The sequence below is a fragment of the Hippopotamus amphibius genome, chromosome 10 (genome assembly GCF_030028045.1).
Source record: "Hippopotamus amphibius kiboko isolate mHipAmp2 chromosome 10, mHipAmp2.hap2, whole genome shotgun sequence".
NCBI classification, from domain to species: Eukaryota; Metazoa; Chordata; class Mammalia; order Artiodactyla; family Hippopotamidae; genus Hippopotamus; species Hippopotamus amphibius.
This window is the reverse complement of record NC_080195.1, coordinates 57,018,379-57,037,806: the sequence shown is the minus strand read 5'-3', so window position 1 is coordinate 57,037,806 and position 19,428 is coordinate 57,018,379. Positions and strand designations below refer to the sequence as shown.

General features: G+C 33.8%; 1 protein-coding gene across 3 annotated transcripts in view; it reads right to left on the bottom strand.

Moving 5' to 3' along the window:
* Positions 1-19,428, bottom strand: part of ZBTB20 (zinc finger and BTB domain containing 20) — a 769,337-nt gene that overhangs the window by 298,960 nt on the left and 450,949 nt on the right. The window lies entirely within an intron of this gene.

Genomic DNA, 19,428 nt, shown 5'->3' with positions numbered 1-19,428 from the left:
GTAATATAAATTTAGAAAGTGCCATACAAAAACGTGTACTATTAATTACTTTACTAATTTGTGCTCTATACAATAACAATGTTGTATTACATAAGACTGGCTTCCTCCTAAGAGATAGCATTTGATAAATCATATACAATAGGCCATTAAAGTAACAGCTTAATAGAGGAATGAAATTCCATTTGAAGCACAGAGAGAGTTTAGAAAAACCAAACACATTAGCTTGACTAGAATTTGTCCCAATGTATTTCAAAGTTCATAAATATAGTAGGCAAAGGTCACTAACACTGTCAGGGAATTATCATTGAATTTCAACCCAAAGGCAACAAATTCAAACAATGCAAATACAGAAAGTAGTGTTCTCCAAATAAAAGTAAAGCAAATATTATGATTTTACTCCAGCTCTTATTCCTTTGATTAACCTGAGGCCTCAGAAATTTAATATTTAAATATTTTAAAATAATACAACTTTAAGCAGTTGACCAATATGTTACTAAATAAATGATCCCAATTACATTTGAAGTATCTCCCAGTTCAAAAATTTAGCCTATATCCATGCATCTCCTATCTCCCCGAATAATACAATAACTTACTTATGGCATAGTTTAATCTGGCAGAGGAACCAAAGAAGATATGATGTTCTTTCATTGTTACTTTACTTCAGGGAAAGCAATACAATACAAACCTTATGGAAAACCTTATGTGTGTGTGTGTGTGTGTGTGTGTGTGTGTGTGTCCCCACCACAATCCTTTCACTACTAACTCTTGTGTTGACCCAACACAAAATGTTACCATTCAATTAGATGAGTCTCCACAAAGTTAGAAAAATTCAAGTGAAATTCATAAAATAAAAACTATAAATGGACTCCAGAAATTCTAGTTCTTGTGAAGCTGATTGCACACAAAAGGGCTATTAAAAGTGAAAGGGTTAGTAGGCTTATTGAATAAGAGAATGTGGAATTCTATCAGATTTTTTTCTAAAGAAACCACTAACAATGTTGTAGATGTATGAAACCTACAAGGGCGCGTAATGGACTCGAGTCTCTGCTTTGTGATACGTGGATATGTTTTATCAGGATGTGCTTCCTCTTTTACAGGATCATATAAGTGAGTGAAGTGACACAGTCCAGAGAGAGAGAAGTCCATATGTGTCATAGGAATAAAATTGATTTGATCTCAAGTACTATATACATAAAAAAAAACAAAACAAAACTAATTCCAATCCACACCTTGGTGAACTCAGTACTGTTGGTGGTGTTTTGCCTCTAGAATGTCCCCCTTCTTTTGCTTCTAGAATTCTTTAAATTTACACTAGATAGATTACATATTTCCCAAATCTTTTATAAAAAGATAGGCTTAATAAGAGAACTTCTAAAGACCAGTTGGAAATGTCCTTTTGAAAGTAGTAACAATAACAGTAGCAACACTAATAGAATAAGAATGAATAACTGAATACACACTATGTATCAGGCACGATGCTTAGAGTTTTACATGCATTCATAAACTAATAAGGCAATCAATACTTTTGAGAATCTACTCCAGACTAAGCACTATACAAAATGTGTCACACACACACAAAAGACAGAAGCAATTTTAATTACACAACAGAGCTAGAAAATATAATGGATAAGGGTACCACGGGAGATTTTTGGTAAAACTGAATAGGTCCTTTCATATTTCTCCATTTGAATCTTTCCAAATGTCCCTAATGTCTGCTTTTAAAAAGAAAAAAAAACTATAATAATTTTGAGAAAAAATTATTCACAAAGAAAACTCCCACTCTTTTATATAAAGCACTGATTCTTAACTTCTTAAGGCACACAAGATTCTCTACTATTTCTGAAAAGTCATTGACAAGTAGCCATAAAAACTTAAATAATAACTTAAAATAGTCTTCAGAGATTAACAGGCTAAGAAGAATTCTTAGACTATGCATTGGCCTCCACACACACTTTTCAAAGCCCTGTACTTTTATCTGTCAGCACTTTCTTCTGTTGTTTTTTTATATCCTTAGATTGAGGAATACCAGCATTTGTTTACTGAAAGTACTTCCACAAGTGCATATTCTTATGAAGACCAAGAAAACAAGAGGAAAACATGAGAGTCATAGTATTAGGAGGTCATTTAGTCTTTTTTCTTATTACTATCACTATTATTAGGCCTACTGCCTATTTCTAATGGGCTGAATCTTTCATTAGACCCAAAATACAGTGCTCTTTATTTAGGACTTGGATACAATAAATATCAGTTGCTCAGTTGCTATTTTCATGGTCATTTTAAGTGATTTCAACCATAAACGCTTTAATTTCCTGAATATCCTAAAGCTGTCTAAGTACAAATATACTCCCACTACATTCTTCTATGCTAAAATAGTAATGTAGCTGGAATAAAGGTTCATTAAAATAAGTGAGGGAAATTGGTACATTAGTAACATTTTAAAAATGTAACAATATACATGATAGTCATAGGACATGAGATGTAGTCAGGACTTCAGAATTTCTGATGCATCATTTTAAAACATCTTTTATCATTTTGATAAAGCTGAGGTCAAGTTTCTAAAAATGCAACTTGTTAAAAGCAGGAATAAATGAATGAGGGATGAGTCAGCTTATTTGATGGAAATGGTAAAAAAATACTTCAGAAGCACACCACATGACTTGGTAAATATTCAGTATATCAAAATGCAGTTGCCATCTGGCATTGATAGACGGGGGCTAGAATATGTGTTTTAAAAAAGCAAGAGAGGAAGTAACTCAGCCAGGTTAATGTGCTTTTGTCTATGTTTCATAATTCAGGTATTAGGTGCTTTAAAAAAACATTCACTACAAAAGAAAGGCTCTAATACAGTCACACTTGTGCAGTATTTGTTGGGGATGGGTAAAGAGTCAAATAAAACCTGATGACACCTATGTAAGCTAAAAACAAGAGTGTTTTAGGTAAAGCAGAATTCTCGATCATATAATAATACTGCCCAAACACCAGCTTTACCGTTAAATGCAGGGAAGTGCCTACATTTGGAAAGAAACTGAAACCTTGCTTATTGTCATCTTTGAATATTCAATTATTCTTTTCTTTGACTATGACTCTTTAAAAGTATAGCGTAAACCAGAGAATAAACAAAACTATTGTTTGGATAGTAGAAAGAAGGAAAAATTTAAAAGCCCTGAATTTGAAGTTTTTAAGCTTAGAGTGCTATTAACTTTGCAATATGTAATCAAACAAAAAGTGAATGTGAAGGACTTTATATTCCTCTTGCTCAAGAAATGAAGCAAATTTAGAAAACAGTATAATTCACAAAAAAAAACTGAACATAATCAGTGAAAACTTGCCTGAAGTAGCAATGCCTATCCAAGGCCATATCTGGGCTTGTTATTAGATTCCTCTTTCCTTAACCTTGAACATTTCTTGGGTTTCAAATCTTGACAATTTATATTTTACCACATCTCTTGGAATCAAGGCAATAGGCAAAAGGAAACATTTTAACATAGCTTTGAAGGTTAATTAGGACAGTGTCAGGGGAAACTGTTAGCAAAATGGTTGAAGCACTTCAGATGAGAGTTGATTAGAGTCAAGCATACATTTTTTAAAAAATTGAGGTTAAATTTACATAAAGCAAAATCCATGGATTTTAAAGTGTATATAGTGCAAAGAGTTCTGATAAATGTACACACCTATGTAACCACTATCCTAACAAAGTTCCTTTGTGCCCCCCTTGCAATTTCCATCTCTCATAACAATTAATATTCTGATTTTTATCACCATAGTTTTTGCCTTCATATAAACAGAATCATACAATATGTAGTTTTTTGGGTTCTGGCTTCTCTTGCACAACACATCTCTGAAATTCATCCACGGTGTTGGTTGTGTTATAGTCCATTTTGTTTTGTTTGCTTATTAGTAGTCTATTCTAGGAGTATACCCCATTTTGTACACCATTTTCTATATTTTGGTGTTTCCATTTTAAGCAATTATGAATAAAGTTACTATAAACATTCTTGTTCAAGTCTTTTTGAGGGCATAGTTTTCATTTCTTTTCAGTAAATATCCAGGAACTCAATTACCAAGCAATAGGGTGGGTAGGTATATGTTTAACTTTATATGATACTAAGTGTTCCAAAGCAGAACATTCCCACTAGCAAATGTAAGAATACTGAGTATTCTACATCCCTGCCAACACTTGAATGTGTCAGTCTTTTTTGTTTTAGTCATTGTAGTAAGCATGAACTATGATATCCTTGTGGTATTAACTTGAATTTCCCTGACGACTAATGATGCTGAGTACCTTTTAATGAGTTTATTGGCCATTTTTAGATCTTCCATTGTGAAGTGCTTATTCAAGTTGTTGCCCATTTTAAAATTTCATTTGTCTTCTTGTTATTGATTTGAACATGAGTCTTTTTTTGATACATGTATTGCAAATATTTTCACCCAGTCTGTTGCTTGCCTTTTTATTTTCTTAACAATGTCATTTGATAACCAGAAGTTTTTAATTTGGATGAGGTCTGATTTATTGATTTTCTGTTTTATGCTTAGGACTTTCTGTGTCCTATAAACAATCTTTGCCCACCCCAAGGTTATGGGGTTTTTTTTTCCCCTATGTATCATTCTAGAAGCATTTACAATCTTAGTTCTTGCAGGTGTTTAATACCTATCAAATTAATTTCAGTGTGTAGTATGAGATAGAGGCCAAGTTTTAATTTTTTTTCTGTATGTTTATCCTTAATTGTTCAAGCACAATTAGTTGAAAAGATTCTCCTTCTCCCAATTAAATGATGTTGTCATCTTTGTTGATATTAATCAATCATATATTTGGAGTCAATATCTGGATTCTCTATTCTGTTACAATGGCCTATTTGTGAGGTAATTTTTCTTGGTAGGGGAGGTGTTAGTATAACCTGTCTTTATATTTATAGAAAGTCTTGAACTAGATAGTGTGAGTGCTCTTTGTCCTTCTTTTTCTAGGTTATTTGCAATTCTATATGAATTTTAAAATTAACTTGATAATTTCTCCAAAAGGTAGGAAAAAAAAACCCTGTTGAGACTTTGACTTGAACTGTGTTGACTCTATAGATCAATTTGGGGAGAAAACATACTTTAAATATTGAGTATTCATCAACAAACAATGGATATTTCTATGGCCTTTTTAGTTTTGAGTGTAGAGGCCTTATATCCTTTTGTTAAACTTATTCCTAAGTATTTTGTATTTTTATGCTCTTGTAAATTAACTTTACAATTTCATATTCAAATTATTTGCAACTAGTACTTAAAAAATATAATCAATTTTTGTATAAAGATCCTGTCACCTTCCTAAATGCACTTATTAGCTCCAGTAGTTGTTTTGTATATTCCTTAAGATTTTCTAATGTACACAATCATAATATATGTGAATAAAGACAGTTTTCTATTTTTATTTTATTTCTTTTCTATTTTTTAAATCTTTATTTTTCTTGCTTTATTACTCTGGCTAGGATCTTTAGTATAATGTTGAACAGAAATAGTAAAAATAGATACCTTTGCCTTGTACTAGATATTAGGCAGAAAGCATTCATTCAGCCTTTCATCTTTAAGTATGATATTAATTGTAGGTTTTCATAGAAGCCCCTCATCAGATTGAGGAAGTTCCTATCTCTTCCAGTTCTCTGCGTGTTTTTATTAAGAATGCCTATTAAATTATTTAAAATGTTTTTTTCTGAATCTATTGAGAAGATCATATTTTTCTCTTTTATTCTAGTAATACGGTGAATTTACAGTGATTTATTCTCAAATGTTAAACTAAACTTTCATTCCTGAGATAAACTCCAGTTGGTTGTGAGGTATTACTCATTTTACATATTGGACCTTTTCGACTAATTTTTTTTCTTTTTTTCTTTATTTTAAACTAAGGTATAGTTGTATTTGCTAATATTTAAAAAAAATTATTGTTCCCAGACCTATGAGGGATACTGGCTTGTAATTTTCTTATCTTTTTCATCTTTTCAGCTAATTTCATCTTTCAGCTAATTAGGGTTATGCTGGCCTAATAAAACAAGTCAGGAAATGTTTTCTTCTATACTTTCTGAAAGAATTTGTGTAGGATTAATATTATTTACCCCTACAATGTTTTACGGAATTCTTCAGGGAAACTCTTTAGGCTTGATGTTGTCTTTTTAGGAAAGTTTTTGATAACAAATTCAATTTCTTTAATAAACATAGGGTTATTCAGATTTTCTGTCTCCTGTATCAGTTTTGGCAACATGTTTTTTTAATGAAATTATCTATTTCATCAAAGTTATTGAAATTATTGGCATGAAGTGTTCATAATATTCTCTTGTTACCCTTTTTATACCTGTGTAATACATAATGATACCCTGCCCCTTTCATTACTGATATTGGTAATTTGTATCTCTTCTTCTTAATCATTATTTCTAGAGGCTTATCAAATTCATTTATCATTTTAAACAATCAAGTTTTGCCTTTGTAAATCTTTATTGTTTGCTTTCTGTTTCTTGGATTTTTGCCTTTATTATTTATTTCCTTTTTTCTACTATTTTAGTGTTTAATATGATCATATTTTTTTCTACTTCATTAAAGTGAAAACCTATGTCATAGATTTGAAACCTTTCTTCTTTCTTCTGATTAAGCATTAAACCCCTAGATTTCTGCCAAGACCTTCTTTAACCTGTATGACAAATTCCAATATATTGCATTTCCAGTAAAACTTGATTTAAAATATTTTATAATTTCTCTCATGACTTTATCCTTTCAATTATGAGGTATTTTGAAGTTTGTGGATCAATTTCCAAGTGGTCTTTTCTAGATATTTTGTTTTTTATTTACACTTTAGTTACACTATGATCAGGGAACATATTTTGTAGTATCTCAATGTTTTGAAACTGTAACTTATTTAATGGCCCAGATCATGGTCTACCTTGTTAAAATTCCATGTGTAATTGTAAAGAATGCATATTTTGCAGGTGGGAGTAGTGTTCTATTCAGGACAAATAAGTCAAGGCATTTGATGGTGTTTTTAATATCTTTATGTCCTTACTGATTTTCTGCCTACTTATGCCATCAAGTACTGGGAGAAAGGTATTAAAATCTCCATTTGTTATCATGGATTTTTCTAGTTCTCTTTATTTTTCTGTCAGTTTTTGCACATATGTTTATTACTTATATCTTCGTGATATTTAGACACATAACATTATAAAAATCCCTCTTTATCTCTAATAAAACTCCTTGTCTTAAAGTCTACTCTGTCTAATATTAATATAGCCAATCCAGCTTTCTTATGCTTACTCTTACTGTATGTATATTTGTATATATCTCCCTATTCTTTTACTCACAAGATAACCATAACTTGATATTTAAAGTGCTTTCCTTGTAGAGAGTACGTAGTCAAGTCTTACTTTTTAATTCAGTCTGACAGTCTCTGTCTTTTAATTGCAGTGTTTAGGCCATTTACATTGAATGGAATTATTACTATGGTTGAGTTTAGATTTACCATCTCATTATTTGCTTTCTATTTTTTTCCTTTTTGTTCTTCTGCTTTCCTTTCTGTTTTTAAGGGCTTAGTAGATAATTTATTATTTCATTTTAAATCCACTATTGGCTTTTTCGCTGTACTTATTTTGTATTGGTTTTTAGCATTTGTTCTAGGGATTACAATATGCTTCTTTAATTTATCACTGTCTATGCAGAAAATATTATACCACTTCATGTAAATGTGTGAGTCTTACAGGAGTATAATTCTTTTTACCACCACTCTGTCCTTTGTAGTATTTTTATATATTTTTAAATTTATACATATTACAGATTCATGATAAAATAATAATTAATGCATTAAACAGTTAGTATTTTTTAATTAGCAGAATAAAAACATATTCTTTTACATGTGCTTAGATATTTACAATTTTTAGTTTTTTTATTTTTTAAAACCAAGTTTACAACTGATGTCTTGTCAGCCTAAAGAACTTCCTTTCACATTTCTTGTATGAGTTCTGCTAACAAAAAATTTTGTTTATATGAAATTCTTTATTTTTTCACTATTAGAAGATATCATTACTGTAGGTAGAATGCTGGATTGACAGTTTTTCTTTCTAATCATTGTTTCTAGCCTCCATCATTTATGATGAGGAGTCAGCTGACATTTACCTAATTGTTTCTCTATAGGCAATCTATTCCCCAAATCCCTTTGGTTGCTTTCAAGATTTTTCTCTTTATCTTTGGCTTATAGAAGTTTGAAAACAATGCCTATGTGTTTTGTTTTGTTTTGTTTTTGGTATAATTTTGCTTTTTTCACCAAATTTTGAACATTTTCAGCTATCATTTCTTCAAATACCATTTTTGACCCATTTTCTCTTCTGTCATTTCCAATCTGCTGTTAAGTCTTTCCAGTGAATTATTTTTATTTCAGCTATCACACTTTAACATTTTGGTTCTTCTTAATAATTCCATTGATTTTCTCTTCTGAGATACTCCAAGAATATCAGACTGTTTGATATTGTTCTACAGAGTACTGACACGGCACATTTTTTCAATCCTTTTTCTCTCTCTTCTTTATATTAATAAATTTTTAAATCTGTGTTCAAGTTTACTGACACTTTCTTTGGTCATCAATGATATTAAGCCTCTCCAGTTTTTGTTTGTTTGTGTCAGATATTGTACCTCAACTTTTTGGGTTTTTAAAAAATAATATCTACTTCTCTGCTTATTTTCTCATGCTTCATCATTATGACCATATTTTTCTTTAAGTTCTGAATATATTTATAACTTTTGCTTTACAGTCCTTGTATGCTGATTTAAACATCTAGATTACCTAGGGATTTGTTTCTATTGATTGCTTTGTATTTTAGGTTAGAAGTCACATTTTCCGGTTTCCATGCCCAGTCATTATTTAATTGCATTTGTTCCTTAAGTATGATATAAGACCCTCAGTTCTGTTATCTTCCTCTAAAGAATGCTTTTTTTAATTCTAGTAAGCGATTAAATTACCGGTTGACCACTTTGACATTGTGGTGGCTGAGTTTTGTGCTTTGTTAGGGCCTTTCAATGTCGTAGTTTTTTCCCATTTTCTCAAATTAATTTCTTAGTCCTGATTCATCATCTATATTTCTAAAGTGTACCCCTTCTGTGTTTTAAGTAAATAAAGCCTTAGATATTTACCAAACCTTTTCAACTTAGTTAAACTCATACTCCTAATTTGGTCTTCCCTTCATCAAATATATGTTCTCAGCTCTTTTAGCCTTCTAGTTTTTCCTTTTCTCTAAGTCCTTATAGACTTCCCTCTGCTTCCACAGTTCACAAATCAGCCAAGACACTGGAAGAATTTATATGCAGATTTATAGGTGCCCTCCCTCTGTGGCTCCAGCCTTTCTGAAATTTGCTCTCTCAATTTCAGCCACTCTGCCAGCTCTGAACTCCATCCTCTGACACTTCAATCCAATAAGACTGTGGCTTGCTGCTTCAATTCTAACTGTCCCACACCACGCAGACTGGGGAGTTCCTTGAGGGAAAAAGCTATCAGAAATGTAGATTTCACCCAGTACATTTCACTTCAGATTCTGTCTGCTTTTGGTCACTTTCCAGTGCCTTCAAATAATTGATTATCAATTTTCAATTGTAGTTTAGTTGTTTCTTAAAAAATTGTAACCAGAGTTTAGAATTGTTATCTGTGGATATGTTTGTCCTGAAATAGTACAAGCTACTCCTCCATTACCAAAATCAGAACTATGTTGTTTTACGGTAAACAGTATTTAGAAATTGATTTGGAAAATTGCATTATAATCAAAGTGTCAGTAAGTTTTTCTCTCTCAATAGACTACTTTTTCCTTATGAGAAAAGACATATTTTTTTTTCATCTTTTAAAAAGTAATTCACAGTGCTTAGGGAAATGGTATGTATTCCACTTACTAAATATGGCCAGGAAATATTTGTATAATTAAATTCAACAGAATACTCTATATAAGTGAAAAGAAATATAGTTAAAAATAAAGAAAGGCACCTTAATGAACATGCTTGGGAGATTAGAGGTGTGAGATATTACTGATTATGACAGAGAATCTGAACATGTGGTACAGTTGTGCAGGGCAAATAGGTAACTTCATCCTTACCATTCATAAAGCTTTATTCTAAGACAAGCATTTACTACATATTTTATATAGATGAATTTATAAAGTGGCCCAGGTGGTCAGACTCCAGAGTTAAATTTCAACCATTTTCTCATATTGCCTACTCAGAATTGAGATCAAACTCAATCATAGTACTCATCACTTGTCCTAACAATATGCATTTCCTATTAATATTCTTCCCATCTCCTACATTAGCAACTTGCTTCTTCTGTCATGTAAGTTGCTCTCCATCCTTCCCATACAATTCTTGCTCATTTCATGGAGCAGCAGAAGAATGGAGATCTCAGACTGAATCAGTGCATGGTCAAAAAATACCGCTGGAATCAATGAACCTGAAACAGCCTGTCTAGTTCTGTCCACCTCTTTTGTCTTTTAGAAATCAGTTTCAAATTCATCTTTTCCAGACAGCCTCCAGTATTTAACCTGGAGTATTTAATCTACTACTCCATCTCACCAATTACCATGGCAAATTGATATAACAGACCAATTATTAATTATTTATTTTTATGTCTCAACAACATTCCAGGTACTGTGAGGAAAACAAATTAGGAACAAGACAAGGTCCTTAGCTACAAACAAATTACATTTTGGTTAGGGAGATTCTTACCCATCACACAGTCACCTACAGTGTAACCTTCATCCAACTTATCTCATCAATCTCTGTGTATGTATATATTCCAACATGTTATTTCATTTTCTTTCTTCTTTGTAATAATTTTATGCAGGCTATTCATTTCAAGAACCTAACTGGCTTCCTGTTGGGGTACCCATCCCTTAAACCCTGAAAACTGAGGGCTGAGTGGAGCCCTGGGGCACCTATCAGGTCCCCTCTGGTAGAATTCAGTTCTTGCTGCCTCATTCAACCTTCCTCGCTCAGCTTGTAATCAACTTAACTTTTACAGTCTTTGTACACATTAGGTAATATTTGTCCTCTGTTCTCCCAGGGGACTGTGGTCACTGCCCAGCTAGGAAGCCCTACCCTTCATTATTCAGCCACAGCTTGAAGAGTATTCTAATTCTAACCTTCCGCCCTCTGACGGACCAGCTGCATCAAAGGCTGTGTTTCCTTATTTGTTTGTTTTTTTCCTAACGCAGAATCACTATTTCAAACTAAGTCATTTATTAGAAAAGTAAGGGCTCTGGGTCCAATTTTCAAAACATGTCTCTTCTGTGAACCACAACAAATCTAAACTGAATTATGCTTCATATTAGAGTCAGGACTCATGTGGTCCCTTTTTCTCTGCCCCTCTGGATCCCTGCATGCTGTTCAGGGGAAGTTGCTGGCGTTTGAACTGACAGTTGGAAATGAAGGCATTTTTCTTTTAGGGAGAATAGTCCTTCAGTGATTCAAACAACGAGCCTTGTGATCAAAATAATTCATAAAGGAAAAGATTTATGAAGTGACTTCACTAGCACACAATGCATTTTTTAAACTTTGTTTTTTAAATAAATCTGTCAGTACACAAGCCAAGACAACACATCTGAATGCAATATCAGTGGACACACCCTGAATCTCTTCTTCGCTTGTCCGAGACTGTGGCAGAAAAGGAAAATGCTTCTCGCTGTCTTTTTTAAATTTAATATTAGTTTTTTAAAATTAAAAACGTGAGTTCTATGAAAAGACTTTAAAAAACTGTGTATACTATCGTTTCCTACATAAAACCTGTCTTTAAAAAATGCATTTTTTCCATCTGACACTTGTGCTTGTTTAAGAGAATAAAAAATAAATAAAGAAGTCTAACTTATAATGAATCCCTCTGGCATAAGGAAGCTTATCCTAATCTCCCTTTATCAGGTTTGAGTGATAGTTCTGCTCAACGAGTATTGACAAGGCCGTCCTGTTTCTCAGGCTTTCATTTCCCTCAGTTGGAGAAGGATACAGTGCATTTTCACATTCTCAAAGTCTGCAGTTGTTTTTATATAAGAAGCAATTTGCTTGGGTCACGTCAGGTCGAATGGGATGCCTGCCCAGCTCTTGGTTTTAAAGGAAAAACATACAGAAAGACACAAAAACACAGCAGTTTCCTTCATTAAATTCCACTCTACCTGCCATGGGCTTCTAGCCACAATGGAATTTCCCACCCTGGCCTAGACTAGCCTAACTTTTATTTTTAGGGATTTTTTTTTTTTCCCCTTAAATCTTATGAGCTTTCTTTCAAGTGAACTTTGAGGTAAGGATTATTAAATGATAGAGTAATTGCCTGGTTTAAAAAGAATCAGACATGAGAAACAAATGCCTGGTGACCTTCCATAATATTATTGGATAACCACCCCCTAGATAACAGCCTTTCAAAAAAACTGTTCATAATCAGCACAACAAGACAGGTACTGTAATTCAAAATCGAAACCTGAATCATGAAATGAAGAGGGGATGGGCACCTTTTCACTAATACTCTCTACTTACCATTACATTGGATGGACAGAATTTTAGGGGAAAAAATGTAACTCAGTAACTAAAAAAACGAGGAAGTATATAGATAGAGAGAAGAGGGAAGAGAGAGAGAAAAAGAGGCAGGCTTTTGGACCATTGTCTCCTGAAAACCATTTATGCTTTTGCCCATAGCCTGGGGGCAATTGATTTAATCAGGGTTGTTCATGTGGATTATCTAAACTATGAAAAGCAACAGGGAGAACTTCCCAAGAAATCCAGACTGGGTCTGCTGCAAAATACTTGGTTTGCAGCCTGGAGCTAAGTAGTCTGTTCACATTGTACTCAGGGTCTTAAGGAAAATGGATCAATGCCTCTATAATTCTTTGTCCCTTTGATCTACCTCACCATTTGGTGTCTCTTGGCATTACGAAAGCTCTCGAAAATGACCCTGCCTAGTTAACTGGTTTATAGTCTGGGGACAAAAAAAGCAAAGAAAGAAAAAAGGTCTGGTAATGAGGGAGGAACAATGTACCTTCTTGCTATCTTTTCTCAGCATAAATAAAGATTGAAAGATGTGATTTTGGGGATGTGAACCCCACTCTCCCCACATTAACAACAGCCTTGTCAAAGCCAGACTAAGGCCTATCTCAACCAACTCTCCTTAAAACATATCAAGTTGGCCCTCTCATTCATTATTTTCAAGTGGATTTTGCATAATCTTCCTTCAAATGAAGAAGTTTACTTTTCAGGCATGTCATTTGCTTTGTTGTTCTTCTTCACCCATTTCAGCTTCTTATCCTCAAACCCCTGTTTCCTTGTTAAACTTGATTGTTAATGCAGCTGTTCCATTAGCATCATAGCACATTTATAAACCAAAGACCGGTTCACTCTACCTGGCTTTCAAAACCATTTGCGGATTGAGACCATTTCATGAGTTTGTCTACTCATGTAAATAAACAAAAATTTGTCTATAATGTGAACTTGGAGAAGGAAAGAGCAGCTGCCTGGAACAAAGTCTACAGAGGCCAAAATTACTGCCACAGGATTCATGGCCGCTTCCCCTGCATGTGCTATTCTACATTAACTTCATCTTAGATAGTAGGATTTTGGTTCTTAAATGGATTCCATTTTCCTCCAGTAAAACCAAGTGGTTTACCCTGACATTTAACAGCGATTTAGTGATCTTAGAGTTTCTTCTAACTCTAAAGTAAATGTTCGTGAGACTCGTGAACTTGTATCTAGACAATTAATCTGAGTATTTTAGCAGTTCCCTGAGGCTGCATATGGTCTCTCATAGACCCTTGCAAACCCTGAGATTTGGAACCACAGTCTAGTGTGTGGTTGTGCTGCCAAGGAGTAAAGCAAAATCATTACTTATGGTGACTCCCCCTCAAGCACAGTGAACTGAGACACAAGGAAACCTTTACTATGCTTTAGACAGAACATTAGGATTACTGCTGAAAACCGAGGAACTAAGAGCCTGTAAATATACCAACTCAAGAAGGAGAAGACAACAAAACAATATTCAAGTTTAGAAACAAAAGTAGTGCTGGGTGAGTATGCCACTATGCTTCAATCATTATGACAACAGTAACTGAAGGCCAGCCTCAATGCCAATAGCGATATTTTTGTGTACAATTCTTGAAGCACAACTTGAACTGGATCTATAGGAAGCAATTCTCATAGGTCTGTTACTTACCCTTCTCTATTTCTCTCTCTCTCTCTCATATGTACATATATCTACACATGATAATAGACTAGGCCTGTGGCTGCTGTGTTTAATTTGCACCTGTGAGCCACTAAGCAGCTGCTTTACATATACACCATAGAAGAACGAAAGTGAGAAAACTGGCGTAGCCATGGTTTTTGTGTACTATCACAAGGAAACAAAATAGGCTTAGAGCAAGTTCAAGGTAAGTGGACAGTGATGAGTCTAGAGAACAAGGTAGAGTTCCTCAGGAACCGATAATAGGACTAACCTTACTTAAAACCTTTATAAATGACTTGCTCACCCCAGCATCTTGCACTATGCCTGGCATATAGTGGAAGCTCAATTAATTTTTATTGAATTAACCAATGAGTAACCTGAAACTAAGAATGCACAATAAATTATCCAAGTATGTGGATGGAATTAAACTTTCCTGAGCAGGGTAAAGCTAAGCTGATGGGGCACCGTATTTGTCCAGGTGTGCAGAAAGGTGGCACTGTGAACATGGACAAGCAAAAAATTCAAATATGTGAAAAGGGAGTCTTAACCAGGAAAGGGAGTTGAAGGTCACTGGGCTTTTTCAGGCAAAGAAACTAAACAGAACAAAAACAACACTTCAAAAACTTGGTCATTATTAAGGGAAGTATGGAAAATTATACTTCCTTTATTAATATAACTCTCTGCACTTACGTAAAAACTTCTGCACTTAAGAGTACAAAGTTTCTCTGATATAACATTCCAGAGTCTCTTACACAGGGAAGTCATTAAATTCAAACTAGATTAATATAATGTAAGCTAGTAGAGAACAAGTTATTTTGTGATTTCATAACAATTCATCGACTATGAGAAAAATGCAAACAAACACGGCTGTTAATAAATGTTATTTAGCAGACGTCATATTGACATTTCTTAGTAATTGGCTACCAAGGCAGTTTCCTAATAAGTCTAATTTCCCCCACTCTCTGCGCTTATGGACTAGTAATCTTGTAGTTTTGGGTGTTTACATTCATTTATCCATTCAACAAACTTTTACTGAGTGCTTCCTCCAGCTGTACCAGTCTGGTAAGATCAGACTGGATCCTTTAGGTATTGTCGCTATCTTAAATGAACACCATGCTTCCTTTGCCCCCTGCATTCTCTGGTTTTTACTGGAGGTTAACTCATGATTGCACTTTCAGATCCCTGATCTTAGCTCCTGCCCCACCTACTTTTTTTTTTTTTAATTTCTCTTCACCCTATGTCTATCTTCGTATAGGACAGGAGGCTGTACAGTTATTAGCAGTGGCCATAGTGCTATTTGGAGTGGAACACCATCAGCCCCACACACACTTCCTTGTTTCAGAGATATAATGTACTTTCCACACTTAAGAAATGATTTGATTTCTTTTGCCTCAGTAGAAATAGTACAAGCTAACAGTGGTTCACCTGTTATAAACCACAATAACTATTTGTTCACCAACATCAGTTGCTAAATTGTATCATAATAGAATACTAAAATACATGTTAAACTTTCTTTCTACAAGTCGCCTGTTTCCTCTGAATGCAGCCAATTCACCTGGCAACAAAGATTAATTAGCTGCTGCTTTTTTGTATGCAAAAAGAAAGAAGTATGATTTCTCTTTGCTTATAAGAACTTCTGGTAAGTGGTGATAGGTTTCAAAACCCCTTTCCTTTTTGGCAACCACAGTTCAATTATCAGCAACTCCAAGTTCAGAATCAGAGAACATTGATTCCATTCTGTGATTTTACAATTGCTAGGGATTGGTTAAATGCTAAAGACTTCTCATGTGGAAGATGAGATACTGTTCTCTTCATTTTCAAGGGACAAATAGGTATATTAAAAGGGGTTTTAGAGTATCCAAAACATGATAAACTCTTGGCTTTCTTTTAAAAAACTATTCATGAGGTTCTTCTTAGAAATAGGAGAGACTGTCTAATTTCTATGGGTGGAAATCCCATCTGCAACAACATTTTGCAAAGTGACATGCTACCAATACCTTTTCCAGTGAGATGCAGATACTAAAATCACATAAGCTAGACAAGGTAATTTTATAACATAAGCAGAAAACAATAAAAGCTACTGTGATACTCTATATTACATATGAAATGTATAAAAGAATAAAATGAAAAGTTCTACAATTTTTTTTAAAGCTGCATCAGAATTTCCCTTCCATACTGTAATCATGAACCTAGTAACTTTGCTAGGTTCATGAAGAATGACCTTGATAAGCATGGCATAACTGTAAGCAAAATAATTTTTAAAAGAATGAGTCTACATATATAATTTCATCATTTCTAGAAACATGGATGTTATTAGACTTGAAGATAACCAGTGGATTAAACCAACTTATTCTGATATGAACCGAAATGTGATCTAATTGCAGGCTGCAGAGATTAAACACATTTGGAAAGAAATAGGACTCTCCTCTACCTCTCCAACTGCCCATCTCTCTTTTCCTCTTCCACCACAGATCTGTGGCAGCCTTACTTTCAGCTAACAAGTTAGAAAACTGGGTGAAGCATCAGTTTGGCATTATTTTTTTAAAATTATTAATAGTCAAAAGAGGTGACAAATGTTTCAGGTGTTACTAAATATTTAGTGGGTATCAAGGTACAAATTAGTAATTAAGGGCATTAATCTGTTGACTGATATTGGTGCTTAGAAAATTAGAAGTGTCAACATGTTTTTTCAACCACAGTATTCCAGATCTAGGAATATTTTAGTTGGTTTAGTATAGGGAAGAAGATGCTTAGAAATGCATAATTAAAAAAATAATAACACCTGATTTATTTATCATCTTGTGTTTTCTGGAAAATGTATTAATGAGAGGTGGCATTATCTGACAGTTAAGGAAGGAAAATGGAAGTCATCTGTTATATGCCAACTATGCTCATAAGCAAAATAATATTCTCTTAATCCTCAAAAGGAAAGAGGTGATTATAAAATAATTTGAGACGCTCTGGACAAAACTGAGATATTCTCTGAAAATTTTGTAAGGGCTATATATTTTAAAAATAGTGTAGTATTACTGTAACATAGATGATTACTAAATATATAATTCTTTCCTTTCCGATAATCCATCTCCCTTAAATCTGAAGAGGTGATTAATTTCCTCATTTACTCTTTTGGATAAATATTCTGCTCATAGATACTAGCAATTCAGCTCATCACTTTCCCTTTAAATTCTAACATATTTTAATGAACTTTAGAAGATCATGAACTCTGGAATACTGACTAATTTGGTACATGCCTCCATCTCTTACAGGCTGTATGACTTTGACCAAGCTACTAAAATTCTTAGTAGTCCAGTTTCCTCACCTGTGAGAATGGCAAAATAACCATAGCTACCTCCTATGGTTACTGTGAAGATTGAGGGGTTTCATACAGTCATTGTGAAATTGCTTTTCTGAGTCTTTGGAGGTGTCTGAAATCAGGCTGACTGAGTCAAGCAAAGCTTTGGTGTTTTTGTTGGCAGGTGATTCCCAAATTTCACTTTCAGGTCTTGGACCCTCTCAAATCAGTGGAGCGAAGAGCTCCTTGTGTAATTGCCATCTTTCTGCCTCAAAGCCAAGGTGGATTTACCTGTTTTAGTTTTCACTAAAGATCTCTCTTCTGCTGTGTGCACTAAGGGTAAAATATCAACTCTTAAACTATTTGAAGCAGGCAAATGTTGAAAGGGGAGTTTAGTTAAGTCAATAGCAGTGTGCCAGCTTGGTCTGACTTTCAGAAAGATCACCGTAATAAGCAGACCAATAAATAAATTAAAAGTATAAAATATACATCTATGCAGAATCTTAGAACCCTTTCTCTCACATATAAGTCATTAAAGGAAACTTTGTGTCCTGCCTATTAATTCAACATTTAAAATAGAACCCATCACAGTTCTTTGGAAAAAATTCACAGGTGAGAATAACTGAATTCCTTTGGATCAGATTTTTCTGTACTCCATTAACAATAACAACAACAATAAATGAATAATAACAAGAAACCGTGCTTCTGGTTGTATGTAACATATACTACTAATCTAGTGGTTCTTAGATTTTGTCCTGCCCCTCCATCCCTGGGGGACAACTGACAATATTTGAAGACAATTTTGTTTGTCACAACTGAGGGGTGCTATTGACATCTAGTGGGTAGAGGTCAGGAATACTGCTAAACATCCTAGAGTGCACAGGAAAGTACCAATCCGCCCCCAACAAAGAATTTTCTGGTCCAAACTAGCAATAGTTCTGTGTTGAGAAACCCAGTCTTGATTTGATATACCAGAGACACTGGCTTTGAACCATCAGCCACATCAACATTTAAGATAGTCAGTCTGTGGAGCAGTCTGACAGCTGAAGGATACACCTAGAAGGAATATCACTTTGAATATATAACTGACAAATCTGGATACAGTGCTAAGGAAAGAACTGGTAAAGCAAGTAATTGGTAGCTAATTATGCCAAATAGCATAAAAAGATAATTTTACATTACTGAGTAAATTAGACTAATATTCTTCTTTAATCCCAGGGGGTCTAAAAATATGAAGTTAGGGACTATGAAATGTTATCCTGACACAGATATTTTGAAACAGTTTATAAAAAGCAGTAAACATATTTTTAAAGCAAGATAGCCCAAATGAGGTATGAAGAATTAGAAGTCATTTTCTAGGTCAGACTTTTTTTCCTACGGATCGTATTTTCCGTATGTATCACAAGCATTCATTCCTACAGATCACAAACTACACTTCTAACATTATTTCTCTCTGAAGGCAAATTAGGCTAAAACTAAGAGTTTCTGTACAAGAGTGATTTTCAGCTAAGGGAGCACAACACAAGCTCTAAGGTAGGTGTGAAATTTATTTTTAAATTAAGCCACAACTATTCTGCAAACATTTAACTCAGAACCACACCACTGTAAAAGAATACTGATTCCATACGAAAGGAAGAACCAACATAAATGAAATTTGAAAATGAAGGAAATAAAATATGTGAAAATTATTTTTAATATGGCTAAAATTCAAATATGCAACATTTTATTTTTTAAAGCTTTCACTGTCAAAGACAACATGTATATTTTTCTGATGAAAGAGGATGACTGAAATTGACATTCAGGTGAGCATTTGGTTACTACCAGTATGTGATGTTGCACAAATTTACTCACCTCTGGAATTATCCTCATGTTTTTGAATTTTATTTTGGTTAGTGGCACTGGGAGTTAAAATGTAGTGAGGGCCTCAGAAAAATTGGCTCTTATAGATTTC